This window comes from Panthera onca, chromosome D1, assembly GCF_046562875.1.
Source record: "Panthera onca isolate mPanOnc1 chromosome D1, mPanOnc1 haplotype 2, whole genome shotgun sequence".
NCBI classification, from domain to species: domain Eukaryota; kingdom Metazoa; phylum Chordata; class Mammalia; order Carnivora; family Felidae; genus Panthera; species Panthera onca.
Window position 1 is genome coordinate 36,099,741 of NC_138348.1, and position 19,668 is coordinate 36,119,408.

General features: G+C 34.2%; 1 pseudogene; it reads right to left on the reverse strand.

Moving 5' to 3' along the window:
* Positions 1 to 212: 212 nt before the first annotated feature.
* LOC132660645 (small ribosomal subunit protein uS2 pseudogene) lies at positions 213 to 18,747 on the reverse strand (annotated as a pseudogene).
* Between the last annotated feature and the right edge of the window lie 921 nt (positions 18,748 to 19,668).

Consider the following 19,668-nt stretch of genomic DNA (forward strand, 5'->3'; position numbering starts at 1 on the left):
TCTACATTTAGATTTTTATAAATAGAGTTCAGACTCATGCCTCCCTAGCAAAAAATTCTTCCTGCCAATCATTCTCTTCCTGATGATATTTTATTCATTTGTATTCTTTGGAATATGAGATAAAAGTCTACGCTTTTCTTTGTTCTGTTGCAATATACTCTTGAATGTATTTTCACAGTCTGTTCAAGTCCTTAGAGAATAATGTGTCCTCCTTATAATCTCTCTATATCAGTAACCCATCTAAATTTATATGCCTAAAAATAAAAGCAAAAACCAAGATAATTAAAAACATAACTATCCCTTATTCTAATTTGTTAAAACTAGTTGTGCTCATTGATATTTCTTCATTTATGAAAAGAATCTAAGGTGATTAAAGTGATATTCTTGGAAAATTAGGATTTCTTCCATCATGTGATCTTATGTTTTTGTTTTATTTTTATGGTCTTTTTTTTTTTTTGGTAAGGAACCATTTGTTTCCCATCAAACTTATTTCCATTTTGTTTGCCTTTGTGGAAGAGTAGCTTAAGGTTGTTTCTACCCATTCAGTGACCTGAGCAGTGGGAACCGTGGACCAGTCTTCAGTGACAGGCTGAGCACTTCAGTCTTTAGTAGGGAACTCCTGAATAGGCACAGAGGGCACCCGCATGCGTTCAGACCAGTCTGAGACTTCAGGTTGAGTAGCAGTGAACTCAGGAGCTGGAGCAGTCTATTCACTCTGAAGTTCCTCCCTGGTCACAGCCTTTTCACCTGCCCTTCCTTTTTGGTCTCTTCAGGATCTCTATAGAAGTACAGATCAATCATGACCTCCCATGGGTGTTCACGGGAAATGGTGCCATGCTGCTCAGAAATTCTGGGCCAGCAATCACCACATCAGATACACTGTGTGAGCTCCCTTGTTGTTGCAAGGTTTAGCAACGTCCACATAATGCAGAGGAGAGTCTGTGTTACACAGAATGATGGTAGGCAGGTTAACATAAGATGCCTCTGTGAGAGGCTGGTAGTCAGCCCCGGGATCGGTAACCACCAGAAGTCTTGGCTCCTGGAAGGCTGCCTGAATCTGATTAGTGAAGGTTCCAGGAATCAAACAGCCAACAATAGGAGTGGCTCCAATAGCAACAGCAAACTTCATCACAGCTCGCTGGTCAGTACTCCTGGATGATATGATGCTGATATCATCTGGGTTTTATATGGCAACAATAGCATGAGCTGCCAGAAGATTCTCCCAGGTTCTCTTCAGATTTATGATGTAATACCAGCACTTATCCTTTTGTAGATGTACTGTTCCATTCGAAAGTCAGGTTGGTGCAACATGAGTGAGTTCCTGCTGTAAGGAATTTGAGGACATCTTCCTCCTTCATTTGCAAGATATCAAGGGCTTTGGACACTGTGAAAGTTTCCCTTCAGTTTATGATGAGAATACAGAAGAATGCCCTATGGACTCTCCCCGGAAAGCTCAGAAAATCTTCACTCTCAACTTTAAATCAGGCTTGTGGCTACTCCAGTCTTGAACTTCTTATTCCAGGTCTCAGACTGAGGTTTCCTTTTTATCACCTTGTGTCTGAGATACATCTTATCAAACATGGTCTAGTACTTGGTTTTCTAGAACTAGTAATGTTTTCCAGTCCTGCCAATACCACGTCCCTTATATTTTCCCCTGAGATTTTATTTCTGTCTCATATTTCCAGATTACTGTCTTCTTATGTACTGACTGCTGACAATTATCTATGATTTCACTCTGTGTTCTTTTTTCAGGATTAAGCTGGTTTGGGTCTGCCTTATGTCTAGTCTTTTATCTCCCATGCTATCAAAAGTTCCTTTCAATACTCCAAGTGGGTGTGGTCCTCTAGAGCCTGCTCCACCCTACAGTGGCTTTCCAGTACAAATTGTGGCCTTGCAATTCATCCCCATTCTACCACAGCTATGTAATATTTTTTAATGTATTTATTTAAATTCCATTTAGTTAACATACAGTGTAGTATTGGTTCCAGAGTGTACACACACACACACACACACACACACACGCACACACACACACACACACACACACCTTTATGCATTTATCAGTTGATGGACATTTGGGCTCTATCCATAATTTGGCAATGTTGATAGTGCCGCTATAAACATTGGGGATCATGTGCCCCTTTGAATCAGCATTTTTGTATCTTTTGGATAAATACCTAGTTGTGCAGTTGCTGGGTAGTAGGGTAGTTCTATTTTTAATTTTTTGAGGAACTTCCATACTGTTCTCCAGAGTGGCTGCACCAGTTTGCAGTCTCACGAGTAGTGGGACTCTATTTCTCCTCATCCCCATCAACATCTGTTGTTTCTTGAGTTGTTAATTTTTGCCATTCTGACAGGTGTGAGATGTTACCTGTTGTGGTTTTGATTTGCATCTCTCTTATGATGAGTAACGCTGAGCATCTTTCCATGTGTCTGTTAGCCATCTGGATGTCTTCTTTGGAAAAGTGTCTATTCATGTCTTATGTAACATTTTTGAGGAGTAAAGAAGCATGCTGACACCGCCAGCGCTAAATTGTTTTTATCAGATATATACTTATTTCTCTTTTAAGTGACTTTTGTTACATGTGTTACATTTTTTAAGTCACCTCTCTCTTGTCATTGACAAATCAAAGATTATCAAAAACTATTCATCCTTTACTAATTGATAAATACATTTTGATGCCAAAATTGCATGGTCATTGAAATGAAATGCATGGCAGCCCTGCAGAATCGACGGCCCACTAAGTAGTGATAATTATTTGTCCATAAGACTCAGCTTGATCCAAAGTCATTTGGAATACCTTTTTCTTCTGTGTTCTGTGGTTTAGAAATAAGAAATAAGAAATAGGAAAATAAGATTCTCTTATAAAGTCAGTCACAAATAACCTGGAAATTCAGGCTTATTTCGCTACCATTAATGTAAGGAAATTATGCTTGATTCAGAAGGAAATTAGTTATGCACATGACTCGAAAAATCTCCTCTTGTTTTGTGAAGGCACAGAGTGCCAATTAATTATATCTATAGCAACCACAAAAGTTTCCAGAAAATTACTAGGTTAAAGAGGACTTTTGACAACTGATTTTAATTTATTTTTATGTCCTATATAAGTATTATATATTTCTTGTACTTACTAGATTGTTTTAAAAATGCATAGAGCACTACAAAATTCTATTTTTAACTCTTTTAGAGTTCTGTTGCACAGGGATGATGACTGAGTTTGATGTGAATCGAGGAGAATTTTAAGTGGATTATGACATTTCAATTTGAGGACTAAGATGCATCAATAACATCAGAGATCTGTTGAAATGTGTGAAGGCTGAGATTGGGGTAGAGGAAAAAGAAGGTTAATGAGAAGGGTCAGAATTCCTCCTTGTGGGGCAAATTTTGAAGTGATTTCTTTCTCATGAATAATGGAGCTAGGCTTCAAAATAAATTTCATAAAAAAAGAATATATATATATATATATATATATATATATATATATATATATATATATAGTAAAATCCACCATGCTCAGAATGCAGTGTTTTTCTTTTCAAGTAAGTCAATTTCTTTTTGGGTTTATGTCTTTTAATTTTTTTTCCTATTTGGGTCAAAGAAATCGTATAGTCAGTTTCACAGGCCCCTAGAAGTCCCGTTAATCAAATGAATTATAAATTTATTTCATTACCCTAAAATGTAACAATTATATAAATTAATAATTATAAATATCTGACATTATCCGTGAATAAAAGTTTAGTACGTTGCTTTATTGATTAAAAATATAATTTCATGTTATGTTAAGTTGAGCAGCACCTATTTTTTTCCCATAGGTTATTATGAATAATTGAAGAGAATTATAAATGTGTTCTCTTTTATTTGCAGAGAATAGGTCAACAGCATAGCTATACTAAAGGGAATTTTAGAAGTTTATTAAGGAAACAAATAAAAGAGATTAAAAGAAGGAATGGGGAAAAAGAAAAAAAATAAATATGTAGAATAGGCCAAAAATACATAGTGACTATACTTATAACAGCTTGTGTGGTTAAAAGTAGAAATAGAATTAAAATACATGATAATTAATTTGGAAGCAGCACCATAATTTGTTGTGGACCAATCCATTCACTGAGAACAACTAGCCAAGCTGGGGTAAAAAAAAAAGACAAAAATTATATTTGAGAGCATACCACAGCAAAGACTTATTAAGTTATAATTCTGAGAGAGAAAATAACCTAAGCAAAATGAACCAGACATTTGGAAACACTTTTCCTATTGAAGTAGTTTTCGAATTTGCCAGGGGGAGGAGTAGGTGGATTGTTGGAGGTGGGAATGGGTATTGAGCTGAGAAGTTAAGCAGAAATCTGAGGCTGAACATCTGAGAGTCCAAACTGTACCCTCATCATATCAGGAGATTGGTAGAATAAAAATTAGAGTTGAGCTCCTGTCACATTAGAGGCTCTGTAAACACCCAGAATTTTCTACTAGACTCCAAAAGACTCTATCCAAGGAGATAAACTAGACTGGAGATAAACCAGTTGTCACTGAAAATAAATTTGAAGCACCTAATTTCTGAGAAGATTAAGGTAATCTACTCCTAACCAAGCTGCCTGCCAGAAGAAAATTAAACCCTATCTAGAAGTTATGTACACAGATACCAAATAAACTATATAGTTTTTATCTACAATTTGCTCAAACAACTCCACAGAAACATTTCCAGGTAAGATGCAGCAGTTTGCAGCAGAGTAATGCTCCTGTCACACCTAGCCAAATAAATAACAAAACCATACTTTTAAAGGCATTGAGGGAAGGGACTTTGGAGGCAATAAGGCCTGCATGAGCTAAAATTCACAGAAAAAAAAACTGTGTTGGGGGGTGCCTGGGTGGCTCAGTTGGTTAAGTGACCCACTCTTGCTTTTGGCTCAGGTCATGATCTCACAATTTGTGAGATCGAGCCCTTTGTCCGGCTCTGTGCTGACAACATGGACCCTGCTTGGGATTCTCTCTTTCTCCCAATCTTTCCCCCTTCTCTGCTCATGCAAAATAAATAAGTAAACATAAAAAAAAAAAAAAGAATTGTGATGAGTTGAGGATGACCAGCTACTTTTGCTCTACTTGTGACATTGTCTGCTTCTGCCTGTCGGTTAAAATCAAGCTTGTTCCAGACAAGATACTTTCCAAAGACAGAAAGATAATCCAGTAATGCATTTTGCAGAAACTCAGAGCTAGAGTAACACATGAACCTTTCAGTGGTCTCAAATTTGAAGCTAATTCTTAGCTCTGGGATTGGATACAGGGCTGGAAAACTAAGCCAAAAACATATATATAAGAGAGTTCACTATCTTCAATGTTTAGGGGGAAAAAGATATTCATGGGGTGAGGTCCTGCTTTAAGATAAATATAGTCTCTCCCAGAGATATTTATAAAATTTAAAATTGCATGGGCTGGGAAGCTGAAGAGCTAACTTGGGAACCCAAGAATAGCTGAGATTTGGGAACCCAAGAATATAGGACTGAGAGACAAGAAACCTTAGGCTTGAAAGAATCATCAGGTAAAATAGGGATAAACTGGCTGCTGACTGAATCTTTCTAAACATTAATAGATAATTTTTACGATTTAGATAAATCATATGATTGAGATAATAAAATATGACTAACTGTAAAAGGAAAATAAAGCAATAAAGACAAACCTACCAATGAACTGGATATAGAAATACAGATATAAACACTCAACTTGGAACATAAAAAGAAAACTAAAAAATTTTAAAAGTACGAGAGACATATGCAACACAGTCAAATGTGTTAGCATACAGGCAATTCAAGTTCCATGGAGAAAAGAGAGAGAAAATGGAGGAAAAGCAGTACATGAAAATACAATGAGCGGTTTTCAAAAATGAGTGGAAGACATGAATACGCAGACTCAAAAGAGGCAGCAAAGAAGAGCAGTATAACTTTACACACAGACAGGCACAGACACACACACATAACCAACTCTCTTCTATACATAGTAGTAAAACTGCTAAAAAGTGACACAAAGTGAAAATCTTGAAAATATACAGGGAAGAAAAAAAATACATTACTATCAAAGAAAGATATATTTGTTGACCTCTTAATAGAAATAATGGAAACTAGTGGCAATGGTATGGCATTAGTGTACTAAGAACAAATAGCAACCAACCTAGTAATATATACTCAGAAAGAAAATCCTTAAAAATAAAGACAAGAAATAGAAGACGGAAATTGGAAGCAAGCAGGCTGACATGTAAAGAAAGGAATATTGCAGATTATAGTCAAGAGATAGCAATGGAAACATGGATGTGTAGGAGAAAATGAAGCAGACTAAAAGGAGCAAATAAGTGGGCAAATATAAATAAGTGTTGATTAAAAATGAATAACTTAAGGGCACCTGGGTGGCTCAGTTGGTTAAGCGTTTCACTTTGGCTCAGGTCATAATCTCATTGTTCGTAGATTCAAGACCCACCTTGGGCTCTGTGCTGAGCTCAGAGCCTGGAGCCTGCTTTGGATTCTGTGTCTCCCTCTATCTCTGTCCCTCCCCTGCTTGCGCTCGCTCTCTCTCTCCCTCTCAAAAATAAACATTACAAAAAATGAATAACTTAAATAAATAAAAATGAACAATATTTATACTGGTCTAATGAGGTTAACCCTATGTAGAACTGAAATGATGGAAATAAAAGATACATATTGTGGATATAATTTAATAGATTTAGGGCTCTAGTAGAATTGGGAAAATGTAAATATTGTTTTTATTGGACTGTAATAAGATAATGGTTGATGTTACAACCCTCTGAGTAATAATTTAAAGAAGAATTAAACAATGTGTAAATGATAATTTAATAGAGTTTACAAAGATATAAATGCATGATTAATTCAAAAGAGAAGGGGAAGGGGAAAAATCGAACATAAAACTGAATCACACATACGGGAATGAGTAACAGGAAGGTAAAAGAAAACAGAACCATATCAATGATGATAATAAATGTAAATATATATTATACTCCAAGTAAATGACTCCATTTGGGGACTGAATAAAAGTACAAATTCCTCTTATATACTGCCTAAACGAAGTACACTTTAAATCCAAGGATGAGAACTTTAAAAAAAAAATGCTGTATAGAAAATCAAAAGCAATTTGGTACAACTCATTAATATCACATAAAGTAGATTTTAATGCAGAAAACATCCTTAGAGATAAAAGGGATTTCATAATTATTAAGGAATTTAATTTAAGAAAAAGATGTCATAATTCTAAGTCTATACTCTAAATAACACATATAAAGAAAAAATTAAGTGCAGAAAAAGGAAAATAGGCTCATAATAATGTTGACATATTTTTAGCAAACATCTAATAAACTGGGAGAAAAAAACAAAATTTCTATAAGGTTAAATGCTTAAAAAATCTAAGTAACAGATTTAACCTAATTATCATATAAAAATAGTGTAAACAGTAAATGACAAATAACCATAGTATGAAGTTTATACTGAATATTCACCAAATTGGCCAGACACATACCATAAAGAAAAGTTCAATAAATTTTAACATTTGGGGATATTCTTGGTAAATCTCTAACCACAATGGATCTAAGCTAAATAAAAATCAATAAAAATAATAAATAGAAAAATATCAACTAAACGGGAATTAAGCTACATATTTATAAAGAACGTGTGTCAAAGAAGATATTAGCAAATATTTTAAATGAATGTAATTAAGTACAGATAAAAATGTGTGACTCAGGTAATGTATAGACTTAATGCATAGACTTAGGGATACAGTATAAAGGGAAAAAGAGTGTATGTAAGTGACAAAGCACTAAATTCTACACCTGGAACTAATATTACACTGTATGTTGACTAACTGGAATATAAATAAAAACTTAAAAAAAGAAAAGAAATTACTTAAATCTTTATATCCAAGGCTAGGAAAATCAGCAAGTAAGAATGAAATAAATTAGAAGGAACAACAACAAAAAATCAATAAGATGTTAAAGAAATAACAGAAAATCAGCAAAAATTAATGGGTTCTTTGAAAAAAATATAAAAATCAAGTACTTGAAAGAGCAGTTAACAGTAATAAAAGAAAAAATATCAGTAGCAAAAATTAAAATTATAGAGTCATTAAAAAATATGTAAATGGTCCTTGACTTACAGTGGCTCAACTTATAATATTTCAACTTGATGATAGTTTAAAAGTGATACTCATTTGGTATAAATCATATTTTGAATTTTGAATTTTGATCTTTTCCCAAACTGAAGATATGATAAGATCCTCTGTCTTGATTCTGGGCAGAGGCAGTGACCACAGCTCCTAGTCAGCCCCACCATCACAAGGATAACAACTGATATAACTGTTCCATACTCATACAACCATTCTCTTGATATATTCAACACTTTATTACAAAATAGATTTTGTGTTAGATGGTTTTGCCCAGCTGTAAGATAATGTAAGTGTTCTGAGAATGTTAAAGTTAGGCTAGGCTAAACTTAAGATATTCAGTAGGTTAGATGTGTTAAATGCATTTCTGACTTATATTTTCAACTTACATCCGCTTTATTGGGATGTAACTCCATCATAAGTGGAAGAAAATATGTATAGAAGTAAAGTTAAATAGGTATTACAAACATTTTATTTCATCATGCATTATTTGACAATTTGGAGAAAGCAAATTGATTTCTTGATAAATGCTTTACAAAGATGACATCAGAAAAAAAATCTGAAGAATCTGGTGTTAATTGAGTAAATTAAATCATCATTGAAAAACTTTTCCATAAAGACAGACCAGATGGTTTTACCAGTTATTTTTTCCAAATATTTTAACAGAGGAATGCAACTCTTTAATAAACCATTCTAGAACATGCCAAAGAGGCAGAAATTCCCAACTCTTTTTTATAAGACCAATAAAAACTTGCTTCTAAAGCTTTGAAAAGATACAGCAAGTAAAGAAAATCTGAGACAAAATAAAATTTTCTCTTGAATGTAGATGAAAAATTCCTTAATAAAACAATAGCAAATCTAATATAATGATAGAAATGAACATTATTAACAAACAGGATTTATTTTAGGTAAGCAAGGACAATTTATAATTAAAAAATCAAACAATATAATTCACCACAATTGAAAAAAAATTGTATGATTATTGCAATAAATATGGACCAAGCATGCGAAAAAAATTCTTATGATAAAATTCAGCAAAATTGGAATTAAGGCAAACATCTTTCTTTTACACACACACACAAATTCACACACAAAACCAAATAAAAACTCAGTGAAATAAATGGAAGTATTCAATATACTCTCTAAAACTGGAAGCAAAACACAAATGCCCTCTAGCTCCTGCTCTGTTAAGTCAGTGTTAAAACAGGGAGAAAAAAATACAAAGAATAAGAACTGGAATAAGAATAGTAAAAGAAATTCCCATATAATAAAGTTATAAATGTTGGAGATTATTCTGAAAAGAAATATTTAAATGAATAAGTTTACTTATCCAGATCACTTGTTACAAGTTCTCTTTTTTTTCTTAATTTTTTTTTAACGTTTATTTATTACTGAGAGACAGAGAGACACAGAGCGTGAGCTGGGGAGAGGGCAGAGAGAGGCAGAGACACAGAATCCAAAGCAGGCTCCAGGCTCTGAGCTGTCAGCACAGAGCCCCATGCGGGGCTCGAACTCACGGGCAGCGAGATCATGACCTGAGCCAAAGTCAGCCACTCAACCAACTGAGCCACCTAGGTGCCCCTCAAGTTCTCTTTTTAATAACTAATTTTGTTTTTACGTGAGGAAAAAGAATAGGCCGAAAAAAATGTAAAAGTTATCATATGGTAACAGTAACTTCAGCAATTAACCGAAAACTAATTTAACAAAAAATGAACAAGGCATTAATACTAAAAAGTCCAAAAAATGAGAAAAAATAAAGGAAGATTTAATAGATGAAGCAATATACCACTGTGAGTTGAAAGACTTAATTTTTAAAATGATAGCAATACCCTTTAAGTTGATCTAGAGATTGCAAGCAATCTCAATTAAAAACCCAACAGATTTGTTTGTTAGTTTTTGTGGCAATTAACAAATTGACTTCAGGAATTTATATGTAAATGCAAAGGGCAATGTTCAGACAACATTCTGAAGTTAAACAAAATTTGTTAGCTCTACACTCCAGATATAAGACGCATTATAAATATACAATAATAAAGATGGTGTAGAATAGGTATCTGGTGGAAGCATTTAGAATCACTGAAAATGTTTCCATTCACATATGCTCACCTGTTTGATGTCTAGGTGATAGTGCAGTGAGGAAAGGACGATTTTTGCATAAATGGAAGGATTGGACATTCACAGAGGAAAAAAATATATGTGCACTACTATTTTACACAATTCACAAAACTACTCCCAGAATTGTTTATCAAAAAGTAATACAGCAAAGTTTAGAAAATTGCCTAGTAGAATATCCTTGGAGTGGATATTTTTTTTTTGAAAGAATCTTCTAATAGAACTAACCATAAATGAAAAAAAAATAACTTGTACAGTTTTAAGATAAAAAACTTCAGAACATCAAATGGCATCATTAAGTGAGTTATAATCAAGTTGCATAATAGAATAAAAATTTCCAATGCACGTACTGAACAAGGGAATTATATTCAAATCCATTAAAAATTCCTACAAAAAAAAAGAAAATAGCAAAAACTAAAAGGAAAAGGTACAAGAAACATGAATTGGCATTTCACAAAATAGGGTATATGAAAGTGTAATAAAAATAGAAAATGTTGCTCAAGCACATTAGCCTTTGGAATATGCAATTTAAAGTTACAATTGAATATCACTATACACTTACTAAAATGGTAAAATCTAAAAATTTAAAAATACTACCAAATTTCAATAAGGATATAGAATAACTGGAACTCTCCTAAATTAATTGTAGAACTATAAATTGGTACAGATATTTTGAAAAGTTGTTTCTTAGTATCTACGAACTCTGTATGATCCACTTCTACATGTATTCACTAAATGTATGTATACATATGGTCTTAAATGTGCACACACACACACACACACACAGATGCTCTCAGAAGAATTGTTTGTAATAGTCCAAACTGGAAATACTCAAATGCTTACTAGAAAAGAATGAAAAACTGTGGCATATTCATGCAATGATATACTACACATCAACAAGAATGAATGAACTTCAAATACATAGAACAAAATGGAGAACTCACAACTATAATATTAAGCAAAAGTAGGCAGACATGAACAGGTCATGCTGTATTACTCTATTTGTAAAAAAATTTCATTAGGCAAAACTAATACAAGTACTTAAAAATTATGATAGCATTGCCCTTGGGGTGAGCAAATGTTGCTAAAAGAAGCACAGAGACTTCTGGTGTCCTATTTATAATGTTTCCTCCTATTGGTGCTGTCTACATGGATGTGTTCACTATGATAAAGATATTTGACCCTAACATGATGATTTCTGAACTTTTTGGTATACAAGCTTAAGTAAAATGTACAAAACAAAGCAAACAAACAATTATATAATGCAGCTGTCACCATCCTTTACTAAAATTCATATGGCTATAAATGCCTCCTTTATAAAAGAAGACTAAAAATCAATGATCTAAGTAGCCATCTAAAAAGCGAGAAAAGGCAACAGCAAACTCAACATATAAGAATGAAAGAAATAATGAAAATAAGAACAGAAAATAATTACATAAACGTCGAACAGAGAACATGTGCAATGTAATTTGTTTTAGAATTTTGCTTTAAAAATGTATGTTTCATAGAAAATAACATGGGCTTATTTTGTAATAATTTCAGATCTACCCTTAATCTAATTAATTTAATAGATAAAGACCTCTTCTACCTGAATTCTCTCAATTCCACTCCAAGAAGTGACTGTTAAATGCTCCTGTGTTTCCTTGTAGATAAGAGTATATAACAGGTGAATATATGATATGATATTATGACATATTATTTTCAAGAATGTATTATTTTATATTTATTACCAAACTTACTTTCTATTTATTATAGATAATATGCATTCCTTGTCAGCATAAATGACCTATTTACATGTCTATACCTATATAAAAATGTACTGATACCTAAAATGACATATTACCTTTAAAATTTTTATTTTTTAATTTCTTTTTATTTTACTTATTTTTTTAAATGTTTATTTATTTTTGTTTGAGGTAGAGACAGAGTGCAAGTGGGGGAAGGGCAAAGAGAGAGGGAGACACAGAATCTGAATGAGGCTCCAGGTTCCCAGTGTCAGCACAGAACTCAACACAGGGCTCGATACCACAAACTGTGAGATCATGACCTGAACCGAAGTCAGACACTCAACTGGCTGAGCTACCCAAGTGCCTCTAAAAATTTTATACCCTGGGTACACAAAAATTTACCTATCATAAATGTACAGATCAATGTTATCACAAAATAACTGAACCTTTGGAATTAACTCCAGTTCAAAAACCTAAAACAGAAGTCATGACAAGCATATATAAAATGTCTTTGTTGTTGTTATCTTGTAAAGAGAAGAACAAGCTTTCAGGGAAATATAATAATGTAATAAAAAATAATATATTTACTCCTATCTTTAAGTTTCCTTAAGCATTTTCTCAGGGATCCAATATTGTCGTGCCTCTTTTCACCATATTGTAAGCATTCTGACAGAGAACTCCAGTTCAGTTCTACATGAGGAGATCTGAACTGTTATTGATCTTGGAAGTATTAGAATTGAAATTCCTACGAAGTATAGGTTCAAATCTTGTCACCTTGGCTACCTGAATTGTTTATTAATTCAAGAGGAATTGAAAGCACCCTGCAGTTGGTGAAAAGGTCACTGATTTCAGAGTAAATTTTAAATGATTCAAAGTCTTAGTATCTCATCTTCTGGAGCAAGGGGAGTAGTCTGGGAAGGAGCCACATGTGTCACACATTGAGTCAGCACAGGTTGAGTCAGCTAGAGCTGAGGGTTGGCCTCATCTTTTGGGGCAGAGTCAGGATAGTCTTCTGATTACAAAGACCCTGAGGATTCAAAACTGGAAGAGAGAAGTATTTGGCCTTGGGGACTTTGTCAGTTCATCTTTGTTGGGAGATCCAGCCCTCTCATCCCTCCAATGGAATTTGTCAGTCCCTTTTTACTTTCCCTGGTCTCTGTTGCCATGGTAACTGTTCAGAGCCCCTACTGTTTAGTTCATCACTGAAAAGGCAACATTTCAACATTTTCTGACACAAATTGGCAAGATATGTAGCTGCTGGCAGTACTATCTCAGCAGGACTCCTGGTAATGTAGTAGGAAATGTGTGGTAAGACAATTAGAAAACACCAGTAGATAACTGAACATTCCATGTATAAGAAAATGCCTTTGGGAGATTTGCTACAGTACTTCCAGTGTTTGGAATGCACTGCATTTAGTAGCAATCTTCAATTCAATGAACACATTTTGTGTGCATACAGACCTTACACTGACTGCAAATCACATACAAACAAATGGATGTGATCTCTCACCTCAAGCAACTTGCACTCTATTGGTACAAATAACATATATTCAATCACAGTTAAACCAAGTCTCATTGTGTGTGGGATCTGAGTGAACAATTCTAGGAAGGCTTCAAATAGGAGATGAAATTCTAGGCGACCTCTCTTGTGCCTCTCATGGAAAGGTTATAGGGGAAGGGCACTAGACACAGAGAAAACTACAAGAGTGAAATAAACCATGGACGTGCTTTAGCCAGAGTTGCTAAAGAAAGACAGAAAGTCTCCTATGAATTCAGAGTAGGTGTAAACAGAGTGGCAGGAGATACAACTGGAAAGGTAGATAAATATTCACTTTTGCGTATTTTACACCAGTGTTTCAAATCATTCTATACGAAAGTTAAGCTAATTTTTTCCTAATAAATAATCACAGGATGCACAAAGAGAAATAGATTTTCCTTTATTCAAGATGAAGTAAAAGTAGCAAATACTATTAATAATATTAGCTTGATGCTATAATAAGGTGTTATATTAGTTTAAACCATTTAAAATGACCAGTTTGGGAAGTATAAAACAGTTCAATGTCAAAGTTTTACATCAACTTCATAGGTAAATTTCCATTCCATATGCTTAGACATTGATTAATTCACTAATTTATAATGTTGCAGAGATTTTTAACATTCAAAAATACTTACAAAATTGCTTTTTCCTCTAAATTAAGTGGGTCCTAGAACTACATACATGTGCATTTACATATACATTTTATATGTGACAGCTGCACTAATTGTGTATGAGGAAGTAACTCTCAAATAACACTGGGATATTTAATGTGCATAGTTCCTGTATATGAAGGGATCTATCTTTGGAGAGTACGAATATCAGTTCATGCTCATCCAGGTGCCACAACACGTTCAAATGATGGAAATAATGGACTAGAAGACCTCATGAGTCTGATGGTTTCTAACTCAAAAAAATGAAAAGTTCTAGTATAAGGCATTGTTTTTGTATACATTTCAAAGGACATGTTTCTTGCCATATTACTAGGACTTTAAATTAACCTGAAGAGTGCTGTTGGTTTTGTTTTGTTTTGTTTGTTTTGTTTTGTTTTCTGAACATATGTGCAGCTGATTATTTTCTACTTTGAAGCCCAAGAGCAACTCATGTTACCGATTGGTGCCTGGGATGAAACTAGAAAATAACATTTCATTCATGAAAAGGGACCTCTCTCTCTCTCTCTCTCGGTCCTTATTTAGAAAACAGATTATTTCCTTAGACTAATTTCCTTACAGAATTTTAGAAATGTTGAATTATTTAAAATACCAAATTTTGTCATGGTTGGAGTTAAGTATGTGTATTTTTTTTTTCTTTTTCACCCTTCAAGTTGCATCCTGTTTTGCAACAAAAATTGACCTTTACAGAGAAGAGGTGTATGTATGTTCAAGGGATCTTTGGAATTTTCACATTAATGTGCAGTGATTACTTTTCTTCTATTCTGTTTGTGCTTTTTTTCATTTGTTTTTATGGGTGAAAAGAACTACAACCAATGACAAGCTTAGTGAAATACTATTTGAAAGCAATGTAACTTTAGCCATATCAATAAGAAACTCCCCCAAATTGTCTTCACTACTAATGTATAAAAGCATTCCAAGAACTAACTGCTGATGAAATTTTCAGCTAGAGACCAGAGAGACAACAGAGCCTAGAAACATGGTTCTGGAATAGGGATGGTAAGTATAATATACTACATTACCAATAGAGGATCATTTGCAGAATATCACTCTAGGAGACAACTGGGACCCTTGCTTCTTAGCTTTCTGATCCTTGTGCCACCAAAGGAAACATCCTGACAGATTTATAAACCTTAGCATAGCGATGATAGGAAAGATAGTGTGTGACTTTAACGCCAAAAGGATTTGAGTGGTGTGCTAGGCAGAATACTAAGCTGATTCCCAATAACCCATGGCCCTCTGTAATCCCCTTCCCTTGAGTAACTGTGAACATGATGGGATATTAGTCCTTTGATTATGTTATATTCTACAGCAAATGTGAAGTGCTATGGCCATATTGATACTTTATTTCCTCATTAATAATATAAGATATAAAGAAATAATGAGTGAAATGTTCCTTGCATGATGCCTATGACAAATAGCACTGGATGGCAATTATTATCATTAGTATTAATATAAAAAACACTCTATCATTCTAGGACTCTTTGTTAAACCCCTGCATGTAAATATTAACAAGCTACCTTCTATAAGAAGGCTCCCTTGATCTCTAAGACATGTATAATTTTGAGAGGTTCTTTATGTGCCTTCAATGCAATATTTGCCATATACATATGTATATGTAATATGTACATAATACATAATATGTATATTATGTGTATGTAATATGTATATATTACATACATATATGTGTGTGTGTGTGTATATATATATATATATATATATATATATATATATATATATATATATATGAAATGTGTGGTGGGGAGAGGGGAAAATGGGTGATGGGCACTGAGGAGGGTACATGTTGGGATGAGCACTGGGTGTTGTATGTAAGCCAATTTGGCAATAAATTATATTCATAAAAAAGTATTATTATAGAATTTTTTAATGTTTATTTTATTTTTGAGAGACAGAGAAAAAGAGAGTGTGTGAGTGGGGGAGGGACAGAGAGAGAGGGAGACACAGAATCTGAAGCAGGCTCCAGGCTCCAAGCTGTCAGCACAGAGCCCAGTGTGGGGCTCGAATTCACGAACCTCAAGATCATGACCTAAAAGAAAGTAAGACTCTTAAGTGACTGAGCCACTTGGGTGCCCCAGAAAGTAAGCTTTATTTATTATTATTATTACTTATTTATAAGCTTTATTTATAAATCAAGCTCCATGAAGACAGAGATTCTGTTTCATTTATTACAGTAGACAAGGACAACAAACATTTCTCAAATGCACGTGCATACTGAAATATACTTTTTAATGGAGATTGCATGAATTCTTCTAGGGTAAGGCCTACCATTCTCTTCTTGGTCTTCCCGGTTTTAGAATTTTTGTAGTAACCTATTGACCTTCCTGATGTCATCTGTTCTGAAAGAACAGGAATATGAATTGAATCAATTTTATAAATGTTTACTAAATTAATTATTCTCTTGGCATGGTTTTCTCTGGGAAAAATTCCCCCACAGGCAAGAATACCATCTTGTCAACATCTTAATTTAATTCTATATTTTCACATATCACCTGTCCTCATGCTTCTCTTTTTACATATCTTTCCGTTTGTGACAACTACACTGGCCTTTTGAGAATTCATTTCAGGGAAATAGGTAATTTTATTTTCCATGTTCCAGTCTCTCTTATAAATGAAAATAAAGTCCTTTGCTTCCTGTGCCTCTGTTTTCAGCTTCCTAAATGACCTGTGTATAGCTGTCCACCTTGCTTATCAATGCCCATTGGTTACTGTGGCCTTGGGTATCAGGGTAGATGTCCTGCTAAATTCATGGACCTGTTAGACACATGAAGGAGAAGCTTCTTATGTTTTTATCTTTGCAACTTGGGTCAGAAATAAACTTGTCTTTACTTGCCATTTTTTGATATATACTTTAAATATTTTATGGTTTTGTCAATTATACCTTGATAAAGCTGAAACAAGATTACACCTCTAGACTGTTGGCTCTCAACCAATGGTGAAATACACATCCCTTGAATTTGGTTAGTTTATGGTTTGGGCTAATAATAAGTTCTACTCCTCTTAACAGCTGAGTGTTGGGGCACCTGGGTGGCTCAGTTGGTGAAGCGTCCAATTTTGGCTCAGGCCATGATCTCACAATTGGTCGGTTTAAGCCCTGTGTTAAGCTCTGTGCTGACACTGGGAACCTGGAGCCTGCTTCAAATTCTGTCTCTCCTTCTCTCTCTGCCCTTCCCCTGCTCACACTGTCTCTCTCTCTCTCTCTCAAAAACAAAATAAACATTAAAAAATTAAAAAAAAACACAACTGTGTGTATTTCATATGTTGTACATATGTAACACATAGAAATGGAAGTACTGGGTGTTAAAGCAGACAGAACTCTGACTTTAGTAGCTGTTATTGCTGGATGTATTAATTTATTTTTTTAATTTTTTTTTAATGTTTATTTATTTTTGAGACAGAGAGAGACAGAGCATGAACAGGGGAGGGTCAGAGAGAGAGGGAGACACAGAATCCGAAGCAGGCTCCAGGCTCTGAGCTGTCAGCACAGAGCCCGACGTGGGGCTCGAACTCACGGACCGTGAGATCATGACCTGAGCCGAAGTCGGACGCTTAACCGACTGAGCCACCCAGGCGCCCCGCTGGATGTATTAATTTAAACTCCCACTGGTAATATGAGTATTTCTGTTGCTGAACATTCTTGCCAACACTTGGTGTTATCAGTTTCCTTTTTCTTTTTTTAATTTTTAGCCATTCTTCGGGAATTACGATGGTAGCTCCCTGGAATTTTAAATAATATTTCCTTGATGACTTAGTATACTGAACATCTTTTCATATCAGATGCTTTCTTATTCTGATGTTTTTATCCATTGGAAGAGACTTATGCTTTCATTTTTCTCAGTATTTTATTATGAATATTTTCAAACACAGATGAATGTTGACAGATTTCATGGTGAAAATAAGTATAACCACTACCTAGATAACCATTAATGCTTTACTATATTGGCTGTATCACATTATCTTGCTGTTCATTTAACTACAACACAGTCATTAATGTATCCTATTTATTTTGATGTATTTCAAAGGAAATTAAAGTAGATTTCAAAGTGAATTAAAGAGATCAGTATCATTTCTATTTTGAAGGTTAGTTTTGAAGATTATAAGATTTTATATTAGAAGTTTGTGCTTTTATCATTTGGAAAATGCCTTCTGTTTTCCACCATTTCATCAGTCACTTATCAATCTTCTGTTGCTCTTTGAAGGTAATGTGTCTTTTTTTTAACTGCATTCAAAATTTTATCTTTATGGTTTTAACTTTAGCAGAGTTATTATAATGGATCTAAGTACTTATTTAGTTTATTTTACATTGTTTGAGCTTGTTGTGGCTTTATAAATACCTAGCTTAAATTATTACATATTCTTGGGAAAACTGTTCAATATCTTTTCAAATGTTGCTTCTTCAATTTTCCATTCCTCTATGGCACTATAATTCCACTTGGTCAAACCTTTTGCCACAAGATCATAGACCTGTTTGAATTTTTCCCATTTCTCATTTTGTGTATTTGCCTGGCCATGGTTTTCTGATCCTTTCCTCTGCTGCATCTAGTTTATGTTAAACTCACCCATTTTAAGTCTTTTATTTCAACTATGATATTCAGTTTTTAAAAATTTCAATTATTCAAAACCATAACTGCTCTTCTTTGGAAATATCCTCATCTGTGTCATCTATTTTCTTGCAACATGTAACGATAGATGTTTTAATGTTTATTTTTGAAAACTGATAGCTACTTCATCTGGGTGTGTATTGTTTTTGTTTTTCTCTCTTGGTTCAACTTGTTATGCATGGAAAATGTTCATAAAAATTGTGGTGGTCTGTATGATACTTTATTCTTTCAGGTATATTCTGTTCTCTGGTCATCTACATAAGTGAAGTCAAGTCACTTTACTCCAATTAAGAAACAAAACCAAAACAAGCTGTTTTTGGCCACAGTTATTATAAAGTCAGTGATTGTCTCCTTTTGCCCTCTCCAGCTTAGAACTCATTTTATTTACTAGGGACTTTCTTTCTTGATGGATACTCCATCTCACTTCTTCCATCTCTAATATTGAAGTTTCCTCTGGTTTTTAGTGGCCTTTTGTAGAATGTCTTGGCCCCTTGCCCGGATGCAGCGTAACACATCAGCAAATGCCTCAAATGGAAGATAATACAGTGTTCAGCCTATTTACTTGCACTACTCTCTTGGGAATCTTGGCCCTTCAGATTTGCTCTCTTGATAGCTTCACACTCTAATTTGTCCTTCTTCAGCCTGTGAGACAACCCAAAGCTGTGCTAACTTCTCTGCTTCTTAGCTGAAATCCACCCACTGAAATTTTATTATCTCTCCTCTTCCTAAGAACAGCCAAATCCTGAACTTTCAGAATTTCATTATCCATTCTCCCAGTTTCCTTTTCTCCATAATCTCTATGATCTTCTAGGCTCAAGTTCTGATGGTCTCAAAAGTCCCTGTTTCCTTTAAAGAGTCC